Raw genomic sequence first — 12224 nt, 5'->3', positions numbered from 1 at the left:
AAGGATCTTTGATTCAAGACCACTTTGATCGTGGTACATCAAAGGAACCTAAGAATCATTTCCCAGAGGGGATTCATCGGTTCCTTTGATGCATCGTGATCCATTCTGCAAGCGATCTTCGATCAATGATCCTTTTTCGGATCATCCCAAAGAAACGCATTCTTGTACGAGTTAAGGTAAAAAAAGGTAAAAGGTAGGTACTTTATTAAATACATTGCAGCAAAAGCTGAATTGCGTATTTACGTAAAAGTAATAATTTATACTAATAATTATAATTAAAGGTAATAATTATAATAGCTAAGAATCCTAAAAATTGTTTACAATTCTACATGAGGCCATAAAAAAACTATTCTTAAATATATTTGGCTTGCAACGCGGCAAAGTGCGCGCGTGCCTTAGATTATAGTTGCTCTTATAAAGAGACTGCAACAGGTTTTTCAACTTGTGGTTCGGGTCGCTCATTATGCTTTCAAACGTGCGCGTATAAATGTTGCGATGATGCTCCGCAAGCGTCGGTACACTCATAAGCGCTAAAGCTTGCTGATATTCTATACCAGGACTTATGATTCGCATTGCTCTTTTCTGAACGCGTTGCAATTCTTGGGAAAGGTAGGCTGGTAGCGCGTGATGGAAAACTGGTGCAGCATATAGTCAATGACAGAGTGCACGCATGTAGTGTAAAAAAGGCATAAATCGTCCCTTGAAACACGAGCGCTTTTTAGTTGAGCAAGAAAAGAGTCTCTTAGCTTCCTTCTTAGTAATTTCCGTGATGTGCGCATTCCATGTTAAGTCACCAGAAATGGTAACACCTGAAAGTTTAGCATGTTTAACTAATTAACTTGATGCACTCCTCTCCTATGATTACAGGAGGAAAGACACAATCTGATGTAAAACTAATGCGGAGCTCCTTACATTTTTTTGTGTTTAAATTGACTCTGTTTCTGATTGACCAATTTATTACCTCATTTACAATACCTTGAGCCTCGCTACGATGTTCTTTCTCTATTACCTCTCATGTTGTGGTGTCGCCTAAATATTTTCAAATAGGAGCATTACAGGAGCATTATTTCTAGTATAAATTCGGCCATTGGAGTGGAAAAAAAATTCCTTTTTTTGGCATTGCCAGGTACCACCGTGTCCCACAGGTGTCACAGCGAGTGATTCGTCATTGTTTGTAACACGGAGCGATTTTAAAATTTAGTACAAAAGCATAAACTCAAACAACGTGCGCAGATGCTGGTTGAGAATTATTGTCTTTTGTCCTCGAAAAGCTACAAATTAACCACACACTGACTGAGTTATTTGTTACGTGTGTTTTTGCACTTCTGCTTGCTTCCCGAATGAGGACCGAGGCTTAGGACTCTATCACATTCCACACACTTAAGTACAGTTGAATCTTAGCACGCTTTCCATTTGACAAAACTAACGGGTCAGACCGGGCATTTGGAAGGACTTACTCTACCACCCCTTCAAGTTAACACACTTTGGGGATGACAAAACAAAAGTGCCCTTAGTTTCATACAATTTCTCAATTTATATTATTTTTCTTAGGTTTGAAATTCCAGATGATGACTTTCAAGACCTCGATCAACAGTATGACTGGGACCATGCTGAGGAAATTAATTAAAAACAAGAAATCTTTTTCTTCTTTTTTTTTTTTTTTTACTTGTTTATCGTGTGGACAGTAGAACACTATACAGGGTTGCAAGGAATCCTCTTTGCCGGACTGTGCCACCGCGCTTTTAACTGTTGAGATGACGATTATCTAGTTGAGTTGCGTTCATTGCAGTTAGATTCAGATTAAGAATTTGATGTTTAGAAAAGAAAACTAAAATTTTCAGTTGTAAGCTAATGCTACTAGCAAAACAATAAAACAAGAGTGCTACAGACAAAGGTATAATTATTTCCTGCTAATTTGCCAATTCTTCCCAGGAAAGAAGGTTCGATATGGCATCATCAACAGTTTAGTTTTGAAATCGGAAACCTTCCTTTGATATTGATATGGTCTTCTCATCTTTTATGCGTTCTTTTTGATCACCCGCGTCTAAAAAGCCCGATAAAAACGGAATCCGCAGTTAATTTGAAGAAGAGGATAATTTAAACTAGACGTTCCGGTACTAAAAGGTTGGCTGCACAAGCTACCGGAATACTTCAAAAGTTTTGGGGAAATTAAAGGTGGCCAATATTTTCAACTTAATTTGTCTTTATCAATGAGGGACGCTCGAGGATTTGAATTACCATACAGGGAAAAGTCTGAAACCAACAGTATTATAAATATCACAATTTGGACTATCAGACTGGCATAAAAATGATCGTTTGTAGTTAGGTAATGTTTTAATTTTTATAAGAAAGCGACACTGATGTCCAATTCTATGCCTTGATACCTTCTTCAACTTGCTAAGCTATATTAATTAAAACGAGCAGAAACGTGAAAAGAGGGGTACTCCTATCCCCTAAGAAGTCTGAATGCTTTCCACTTTTAAATTGGAAATAAACTTTGAGTTTCTGTTGCGTCTCATGCCCATATATGACTGTGGTTTTTCCCTCCCGTACATTATTAATAAGCGTATTTACAGCGCGCAGCCGTATTCTTTACTGTACAAAAAACGGAAATACTTCATAAAATTTGAAATTCAGTTTAGCGTGAAATTGAATAGGACTCCTTAGCGGGTATATGAAAGTGCTAAATTTTGAATGCAATGCGTAGTTTCAAAAATTCGCTTGATGGCTTTTTTAGTCCACTAAGCAGGTTGCACAATGCTGTAAGCATCGAAAATTCATAAGGACGTTGTTTTTATGATCCTGGTCAGTAAAAAGAGCATTCAGTTTATTTGTCTTCGAGCTGTATATGGTTTATCTTAATTTAGCACCGAATATGCTCGTATTTGTTGCCGTCTTTTTATGAAGCGAAATTATTCTCCATGCAGGAACTGATGATCATGAGTGCAATCTCTCTTCCCTTTGGGCCAAAAGGAAGTTTAGCAAACTGTCAATTCTTGTCAATTTTCCTGTTAGTTATGTCCATGCGCAGGTGATTGCTTTAAACGAAAAAGTTGGAAGATTCTCAAGTTGTGAAAAAACAAGCTTAATTCAGTGCTTCAAGAGAGAGGAAGGGTTGTGCTAGGGAAGGACACCCGTTTGGAGGTTAGAGTGTTGGTCGGCAGGTGAAACGAACGAAAATAAAGTGCAAACTTTTCACTCCGCAAAAGCAAATTAGATTTTTCTCTCCGACTTTTAAAATTAAGAACCCGACTTCCAAGGCTACTCCTTTTTCAAATTCATTGAATCAGGTTAGGTACAATGAGTAATGAAACATAAAATCCCTTCAAATGTCTCTGAATGGTTAGTGGGGACGTTTCCTTGTAAGACTATGAAGGAACTCTTTTTGGCAGCGCTTATCAAGAACTCGATATTTGCAATTCCACAGTTCAATCTCACGTAATAATTGAAAACATATCGCCCTCAAGCAAATATTATTGGCGCCTTCTTCGTCATGTTTTCTCAATATTCTGTTTTAAAAAAATGCAAGCGGAAACCAAACTGAATATGGGCAAACTTTCCAAACCATACTGAGGAACTATTTTGATTAATCGTGCAAGCAGTGAATATTTAGCAACTATTCACCGAAGTGGACGTGGCTAGTGATGAATATCCATCACTAGCTAGCCACCGACACTGAGGTGAATCGGTTGTTTTAGTATGTACTAAAAAAGTGAGATAATGCACAAAAAGATTACTTTAACTCATTTATTCCCGCAAAGATTACAACTTTTTCGGGCGCAAATTCCGCTCGAATTGCTCGGAGGTGAATAGCAAAGGATATCCGCAGTTTGAGTAGCCAGTCAGCGTACGCCTCCATCGCTATCCACTGTTTAAAAATATACTAATTAAGTTTAGCGTGAGTCTAGATCTTATGGATAAAGTGGGAAGAATATCCTGTTTATATTAAGAATGCGTTGAGATTATTTAATTTTTTCTCTTCTCGTGTTATAAATCATTTCTAAATGTAAATGAAATTGTAGTCACGGTATTGGCCATTATCGAAAAGACAAAGGCTTGAAAGCATCCTAGAAGGTGTCTACCTCATACCCAATGCTAAGCAACTTCGCGAAAGTAAATATTAATGCCAAGAATGGCTGGTGCTTGGAACAGAATTAATTCTTTTACAATTTAAATGCTCCAAAGCTGTAAATTACTCTTGGAATGTATTGACTACTTTTCGAATGAACTTATTACCGCGTTTATCGGTAATAATGAACATGTTACCGTCATGAAATAAAGTCTCCACCTTACTCACTTAATTACTTCCTTAAATCCTGTTTAATCAAAAGGACACGAGTCAGAATAAAATTCCTGATACAAACGAACCACAAAATGCAGTAATGACAATTTCGTGAAAACCGATCACAGTCACAAAGGAATAGTTTGAAAATTATCATCCCATCAGAGGTTACTTCAAAATGAAAAAGGTGGCTGATAAGCGAATCATTTAGAGCCCTCGCTTTCTAGGAAAACCATAGGTTAGCTCCAAATATATTATTACCACATGTTTCGACCCTGAGTATGTTTTATGGCTCGTCTAAAGGGAATTCATAATTGAGAACAAGGACGTGAAATATTCATTATGTATCATTCGATGGCCCAACATAGTTTGAGATATGTGTTTTAGTCGCTAATCAGTACCAATCTTGCAGTGCTTCGTTTCCGGGTGATCTGTGCTCTTGTACATTTTAGCTTTGAGCCTCGAGCAATTTGGAAACCCGGAACGCGATTTCAGTGAAGAATAATGTAAGCCGAAAAAAAATCAAAGGCTCAAAAATAGTTTGTGCATGGGGAAATCCCTGTTGTCAATTCTCCATAAGAAAAGAAATCTCAGTCCCCTAATCGGAATTCGAAAAACGATTTTACTTCGCTACAAGAGAAAAGCGGCATCGCCTCGCGTGCTATTTTTGGGTAATATTTCATTGAAAAGCGACATTTTCTGTATCGTCCACGCGGTCAATAATAGGCGTAATATCAGCTTGGTCATTAAATTAACGAGTGAAATTCATTTCCGTTGAGACAATTTATCCCAAGAAATAATTTAAAAGGAGGCCGGATTTTCTCTACAAACCGTCTTACCTCAGAGTGGTTCGATTCTACAGAGCAGGATTTGCACAAGATTTCTTATCAAAGTGAGTATACTTAGGATAACTGATACTTGAATTTAATCACTTTAATTCTTCTAAAGTGTTAAACAGTTTTAATTTGCACACGTGTATCTCTATTCATAATCTTACCGACGTTTTATAAATTAATGGGAGAAAATGTTACAAGGAAGCCCATATGGCTGCAGTTCACACAGTGGAAACAGAAAAGAAATAAAACTGTTGACATTCGAGTTTCTAGAGTAAGAAGACTTCGTAATAACGATATTTAGTTTATGCAAGATGCGACAGGTGTTTCTTAGCCAAGCCATCCGTTTTGAAAACTAAGTTTAAAAACCTTGATTCATGTGGGTTCGCAGGATAGTAAAGACAGTTTTTAACATTTTCTCTTCTGTTTTTTTTTTTTTTTGCAATAATAAAAATATATTTATTCTACAGCATTAGAGGTCAACTTTCTTCCTTAGGCTATCGTTGCAAAAATGAAAGATGTTTATGTTCACGAAATTAGTTGTAATTAGAAGGGAGGTTTCGAAATGGGAATATCGTAAACGTAGCAGCTAGATAAGGTAAACTAAATTCAGCAGGGGTTTTGCCAAGCTAAAGCAGTCTGGCCAAACTGTCATCACATCACCGCGAAGCTTAAAATTGCGTCCTTTGGATAGTAGTCTACATCGTTTAATGCTGCAAAGTCCACAGAGTGTAAACGGAGACATTCATAACCTAGGTAATACAAGCCGCATAAAAACCTTGATTGTTTCAAAATTACGTAGTTTAATGTCTCAGAGCTTCCACAACGAAAGTCCTTCTTGCCTCGTGATTCCGCACGAAACACACCACTTTAAAGATAAGAGGTCAGTGAAACAATATTACGTTCAACTCGGCGATTCCATAAGATTCTTAAAGTGGACAAACACTCTTAATTAATGAAAAGCCATCGTTCTGTAGTCTTTTTAAAATCTAGAGAGTGGATTTTAAAATGAGTAAATTAGGATTAATTTCGTGCTGTGTGGTTTTTCAGTATGCTTTTCGAGATTGTCGAAGACCTTTGTAATTGAGCGGTGGGTCACACTCTGACCGGGAGTAACACTATAAACGAAGAGCATCCCTGTGCTCGAAATTTGTTCTAACATATTCGTTTGTAAATGAAACTGAACAAGGTAAAAAAACGCTTGAAAATGAAATGCTGTAAGGTTAAAATGAAAAGTTCGTATTAGCTTGGTTTTTGGTAATGCTATCACCAAACAGTTTACCTATCTGTGAAGCAGCTAACTGTTACGTGTTTGGTGCTTATAAATAGGATACCATTTTTCACGGAGTAATTCGGCGGATAATTTATCTTCAGTGAATGACTGATTCCGGCACGGAATATACTAACATGCAGATGAAATCCATAAACGTATGAATATTGAGATGAAATGAAAGCGCCCAAACGAAGAAACTGTGAAACAAGGAAATAAATGAAATTGCAGAATTTCAAACGAATAGTTAATTTTAAACATAGAAATTGACTCAATGAATGTTTAGGTTGGCCTGTTTAGTGACATATGCATGTATTAGGATCATGTGATGAAGCCTTCAATAATAATGTGTACAGAAAGCACTCGAATACTTTAGAGAGTGTTGTTTAGCATCCTAGCGGGTCTGGAGACAAGCTTTGCTGGGAGATTTTTGCGCAGTTTTCTAAGTATGTCTATGTCTATTTTGGCGTTTCAGAAATAGTATCTATTTACATAAGTCAAAGAGTCTTATGTGATGATACCTGGGATTCAAGTTTAGAAAGGGCTACAATATACTTAGTATACGGAGTTCCACACCGTGAAGCTAATTCTTAAGGCCAAAATTAAAAGCATCAGAAAACTGCCGATCTTATATTCTTTTAAGCGTCGTTTCCGCGATTTCCACAATAATGATTCCAATTGACAGGATGTGATCCGAATTCCGGGTGACAAACTAAGTCCAACATTCAAACGAGCGATGTTGCAAACTTCCCGTGCGTTATTGTCTATGTGGTTACAAGCCTTACGATCTCGTGGTCTGATAAAAAGTCAAAAATAAGGTTAATTTTAGCTTATTTTTTCTTCTTCTTTTTTGTCTCTGACTGCCAACGTTTTTAAGTGATTTGTTTCGATTTTTTTTTTTCAATTTTAAAGACAGCAGGAAGACCGAGAATCATAATGAACACATAATACCACACGACGTTGATGTCAAATAATTAAAATTCCTCTGTCAATTCGCTACTTTCCCATTCCCATAATGCAATACGTTTATGGGGTTCTTTGCATGGAAACAATACAAGTCGTTTACTCTTGGAACTGCGTCATGCTACAGTGAACTGGATATCCATTGTTTTAATGCAAATAACCCCAAAAATGAACTGTATTATAGGATTTGTGAAAATAGCGAATACAACTAGAGTCCTTATGCAAGCGTTTTCCTTTGTTTCCAATCCAATTTAATCAATTTTATTTCCTCACCGGTAAATGGTACAAATTCAGTACAACATTTGATTATAAAAACATGATGCAAAGCATAGTGGTTAATATGTACAAAACGGTTGAGGGTGGAGCAAGTCAACTCTCCGGTTTTCTAGTTTCAGTTAGAAAAAGGCCAGCGCTGGTTTCATGAGTCAATGGGCACTGTAAATCCAGCCAGAATCAAAGAGAAATCCATGCACCTAAAGTTAAAACTTTATTTACTTCTCATCTTTTTCTAGGTTTTCAATTATGAGTTCATGGAAGATTCTTCTTCTCGGCCTTTTCGTTGTGGTTGTTGCGGCAAACGAGGCCGAATCCGAGAACAAGCCCTCCAGTGACATAAATATTGTTGAATCCGGGGTAAACGCCAGGTTGGGCGTAGATGTGGTCACACGTTGCCTTAGCTGGGATTGTCGTCGAAGAGAAATGATTCGGAAAAAAAGCACAATGGGTGTTGCCAGATCTGTTCACCCGTTTTCACCTGAAGAGGAACAGCGCGAAGAAGTGGGCTGGGAGAAGCGAGAAGCGAGAAGTGAGAAGCGAGAAGTACAATCTGTTCCTCAACTTGGTGATCCACAGGTTTCTCAACAGGACGTCAATTCTGATGAAGTGCCTTGTCTCACCCAAGATTGCCGAGCCGGTAAAAGGTCTCTTGAAAGAGATAGCAAAAATGAAGACGACACTGCCCTGGAAAACAAGCTACAACTTAGAAACCACTCTCTTAAACGACGTAGTTCTTTAGCTTGTATAGTTTGGCATTGTAACGGCTGAAAACGTCGCTAATAACAAAAAAGGTGAGATTTGTTTTTTGATAATCTCTAAGCGAGAATGATTATGAGCAGCTTCCAAGGAAAGGGACTGAAACCTATTACCACTGCTATTGCGGTGTACTGTCCCACAATGGGAGCTATTAAGCCTCATGGAAGCTGATCAAAAGCTAGTTCGTGCTATATACAATATGACTGAGGTGTGAGTCCGCCAGTATATCCATCCCATAAAGAACTTCAGAAACCGGGCTTGAGGCTCCCAAACAGTTCACTTATTTGTCCATCAAGAAAAAAGTTATCGGAACATGCTGTTTGAGACGTAACCGAAGAGAGCTAGCGAAGCACACACAGTGCATTTTTACCTTTTGATACACTCACGAAAAAATTTGGTTTGTCCCACTCAGGGCAAAAAAAAAAAAACTTTTCGGAGGAGTGTGTCGAAAGGCAAAATGCACTGTGTGTGCTTCTCTCTCTTCAATTACATATAGTTTAGCCTTTCATTTGCCTCGAAATTGCTGACTTTCATTTGTTCTAAGCCCCGTCTGGGGTTCAGTAGAGGCAAGGATATACACTCAAGCGAAGAAACATAATTTGGGCTCTGGGGATCCCCACGCCGCTAAGTCTCCTCATTAATCTGCTGCGTTGCAAGCGTGGTAGCCTTGATGGTGTAGTGGATTAGTATGCCCGACTTCAGGGAGACTTGGGTTCGAGTCCCGCTCAGGGCAAAAACCATTTTTTTCGGATGAGTTTGTAGAAAGGTAAAAGTGCAATGTGCGTGCTTCTCTCTCTTTAGTTACGTGTAGTATAGCCTTTCATTTGCCTTCGTCTGTTTGAGTCAAAAACTGGAAAAAGCACTTTGTTCAAAAATCTTCTCGACAGACCAATTCAGTAATAACAAGCAGCGGCCCCCTGCATTGACTAAAAAACCGATGAATGTGGTCATCTCGATGACCGTGTCAAGCGTCCTTAAATCTACGACAACGACATCAACAAAGACTTCATAACATTTATAAATACATTTTTTTACAGTTAAAGACCGGTTTGCACATAAGATGCAAGCATAAGCACGCGCATGCGTATACTTAAAAGCATTTTGACAATCTCGTCCCCAGAGTCCGCTTTTCTTTTGGTCAGCACCGAGAACACGGACTCTGGTCACTTTCAAGGCAGGAAGTCACGCACTTCCGGATCGTCTACGCACGCTCAGGAATTAGAAACAACAGTGGTTGTCAACGGTTATAAAAATGGACCTTCACGACTACGTAAAGATTGGAAGTGGCCAAACTCCGTGTTTGTGAAGCGGACCAAAAGAAAAGCAGACTCTGGGGACGAGATAGGCGTTTTGATAACTAGCAGCTGTTGTTGTTAGTACGAAAGAGTGACACTCGCGTCTGCTTGTCCTTATGCTTGCGTCGCTAGTGAATTCCAGCCCTTAGTTAGCTTCTACTAATGACTTAGCAATCCAGGATATTCCAATTGGTAACTTAAATTTGTGCTAGCTTTTTAGTAAGAACCTGAAATTTGGTCATTTCACCTTGCAAATTTGCGGATAGCGGGAAGACAGATGTAAAAAAGTTCAAAACGCACGAGTAGAACAATATCCCTTTTCACGGTTAGTTTTTCTCATTTGGATTACAATATAATCTAACGTGGATGCGAGGAAATTTCGGGTTAAAACTACAAAATAGCCCGAAATTGCCTCACATACATGCTAGATTACATTGTAATGTAAATGAGAAAAACTAACCGTGAAAAGGGGTATTCTTTTGCGGTTGTAAATCTTAAGGTCCTATGAATATTTAATGTGATGACGACGACGACAATGACGATGTGATCTCTCATTCATTGTACATTATTTTCTTATCAACAGATTTCGCTGCACAACGTCATTACAACAGCCTCCCTATTCGGACTCTCCCTTCCTAGCATATCAATAGCTCAATGTAAAAAATGGAACAGCAATAAAATTGAAATGTTTAATTGTTACACCGACGCAATTGCAAAGATTTTTCTACAAATCTTATTTCTTCGTTTGTGTGATGAAATGATAAGATTAATTTTCACTTATATGCGTCAGTTAATAAAGCAATGCATGTACAATGTAACACTTTATCAATTACTATAGTTACAACGATATTCTAGCAAATTGGAAAATAAATGTCAAGCACCCGAGAGAAAGTCACATTTTTTATACGTACAATCCTTGACGAAGTTGTTGCAACAATGAAGTCAATAACGCACAAGCGGTGTTTCAAAGGCAATGCATGGGAACAACCTTGTCCGCCCTCCCCTCCCTCCCCCACACCTTTACAATACTACAAGAATACAAAACAAGACATTTTGCAGATTACTCAACTAGTTCCCTGTTGGTAAGAAACCTTAACAGCTGGTTTACGGTCTTTGAACAACTTGGCGCTGAGGTCTTCCATTGATCAATACAACATGTAGGAGGGCTAAATCTGTACGGGTATTTACAGTAGCAGTCCGTTGGCGAACCATTGATCTAATGCGGTCACCGTTTCTAATTTGTGGAATGAATGTTCACTTTTCTTTTGTAATTTAGATGCAAACTCAACGGAGATTTTTTCGTCCCAAAGGCGAAACATTTTCGGTTGTGAAACTTTTTTCGCTTGTTCAATTGACACTCAAATGAAGCAAGCGTGGATAGTTTGATCCAGGGATCTTGATAGAGCAAGTTTCAACCAAGTGTCGTAAAATCAAAACCAAAGTAATCACTTTAGCCGATCAAAAATGACGGAGACAATCCAGTAAACCAATCAAAACTCGAAGTAATTACACGTAGCCGACACAAAGCGCGGGAAAATGTACACGCGAAGCTACGATTGGTTTTGGTTTCACTTCCGATTGGTTGACAAAATGGCGCGAGAACTTTGAAGTAATCATTTAGTAAAGTAACGCAAAACCAAAGCAATTCGCTAATTACTTTCGACACTCAGGGCAATTGAAAACCGCTCTAATGGCGTCACATTGGTTTTATTAAACATGGCAACCTCGTTCCCAAGGTCTTCTCGGCTTTCAATATGGTGGCGGGTCTGGAGAAGAGGGTCCCCTCCCGACCCTGACCCCCCACCATATTGAAAGCCGAGAAGACCCTGGGAAAGAGGTTGGTAAACATGGTTCCCTTTAAGATAAATGTATTCTCAGCTCTGCAAACTTTGAGATGGCGTGCGTCAAAGAAGCTGCTCACAGTTTGAGTTCTAAAAAGAAAGAAATTGCCTTTTTATTGAAACCTTACGTTTCTCTGTGTTTCTTAGGTACTGCTAACTTGAGAAGCATTTGAATTATTGCGTTCGCTCGAAGGAGAACGCGACCTAATTTTGTTTAGATTGGGTGATTGTGTGGTTTTGCCAAAAGGAATCGAGATATTTCTCTGTAAGGGACACCAAATTTAAATAGCCGTCCCGAAGATTCGTTTGTTGTTTGCAGGGGCACCCTCGAGTGGATTCTCGCACCCGTACTGATCTCGTCCTGATTAGAGTCTCTTTTTGTCACATGCTTAGTTTTCTAGCTTGGAACCCTACGGAAATACAGGCTAAGCGACTGTCGAACGCACCTTAATGATCCGAGATTAGCATTAAGCTTTAAATGGGGATATACGTGACCTCAATACATGTACTTCCAGTAAGGTTATTTTCTTGTCAAGACCTGATAAACGAATGCGATGCTAACACGGCGAATGACAGCTATCCTTTGTCCGTTTTGGCTTTATCTTATTATTTTTTTCATCCAAATCCCAGGCGCAATGACCAAATTGTAGTTCCTAAATCCTAGTTCGTACATTATACTTACTGGACCGTTCTAAGATCAATATGCCT

General features: G+C 38.6%; 2 long non-coding RNA genes across 2 annotated transcripts in view; both read left to right on the top strand.

Annotated features, from left to right (window-relative positions):
• The window catches only part of LOC137999021 (uncharacterized), a 6816-nt gene extending 4303 nt beyond the window's left edge, over positions 1-2513 (top strand). The window contains exon 3 of the long non-coding RNA XR_011122878.1: positions 1552-2513. This is a non-coding gene — a long non-coding RNA (uncharacterized lncRNA). The remainder of the gene's footprint in view (positions 1-1551) is intronic.
• A 2527-nt stretch (positions 2514-5040) lies between these two features.
• LOC137999020 (uncharacterized) lies at positions 5041-10566 on the top strand. The gene is made up of 3 exons (XR_011122877.1): positions 5041-5174; positions 7861-8415; positions 10259-10566. It is a non-coding gene; the product is annotated as an uncharacterized lncRNA (long non-coding RNA).
• Positions 10567-12224: the final 1658 nt, after the last annotated feature.

Source organism: Montipora foliosa, chromosome 4 (genome assembly GCF_036669935.1).
Source record: "Montipora foliosa isolate CH-2021 chromosome 4, ASM3666993v2, whole genome shotgun sequence".
In the NCBI taxonomy this organism is placed as follows: Eukaryota; Metazoa; Cnidaria; class Anthozoa; order Scleractinia; family Acroporidae; genus Montipora; species Montipora foliosa.
Note: the sequence above shows the minus strand (reverse complement) of the source record. Positions and strands in the feature narration are given on the sequence as shown.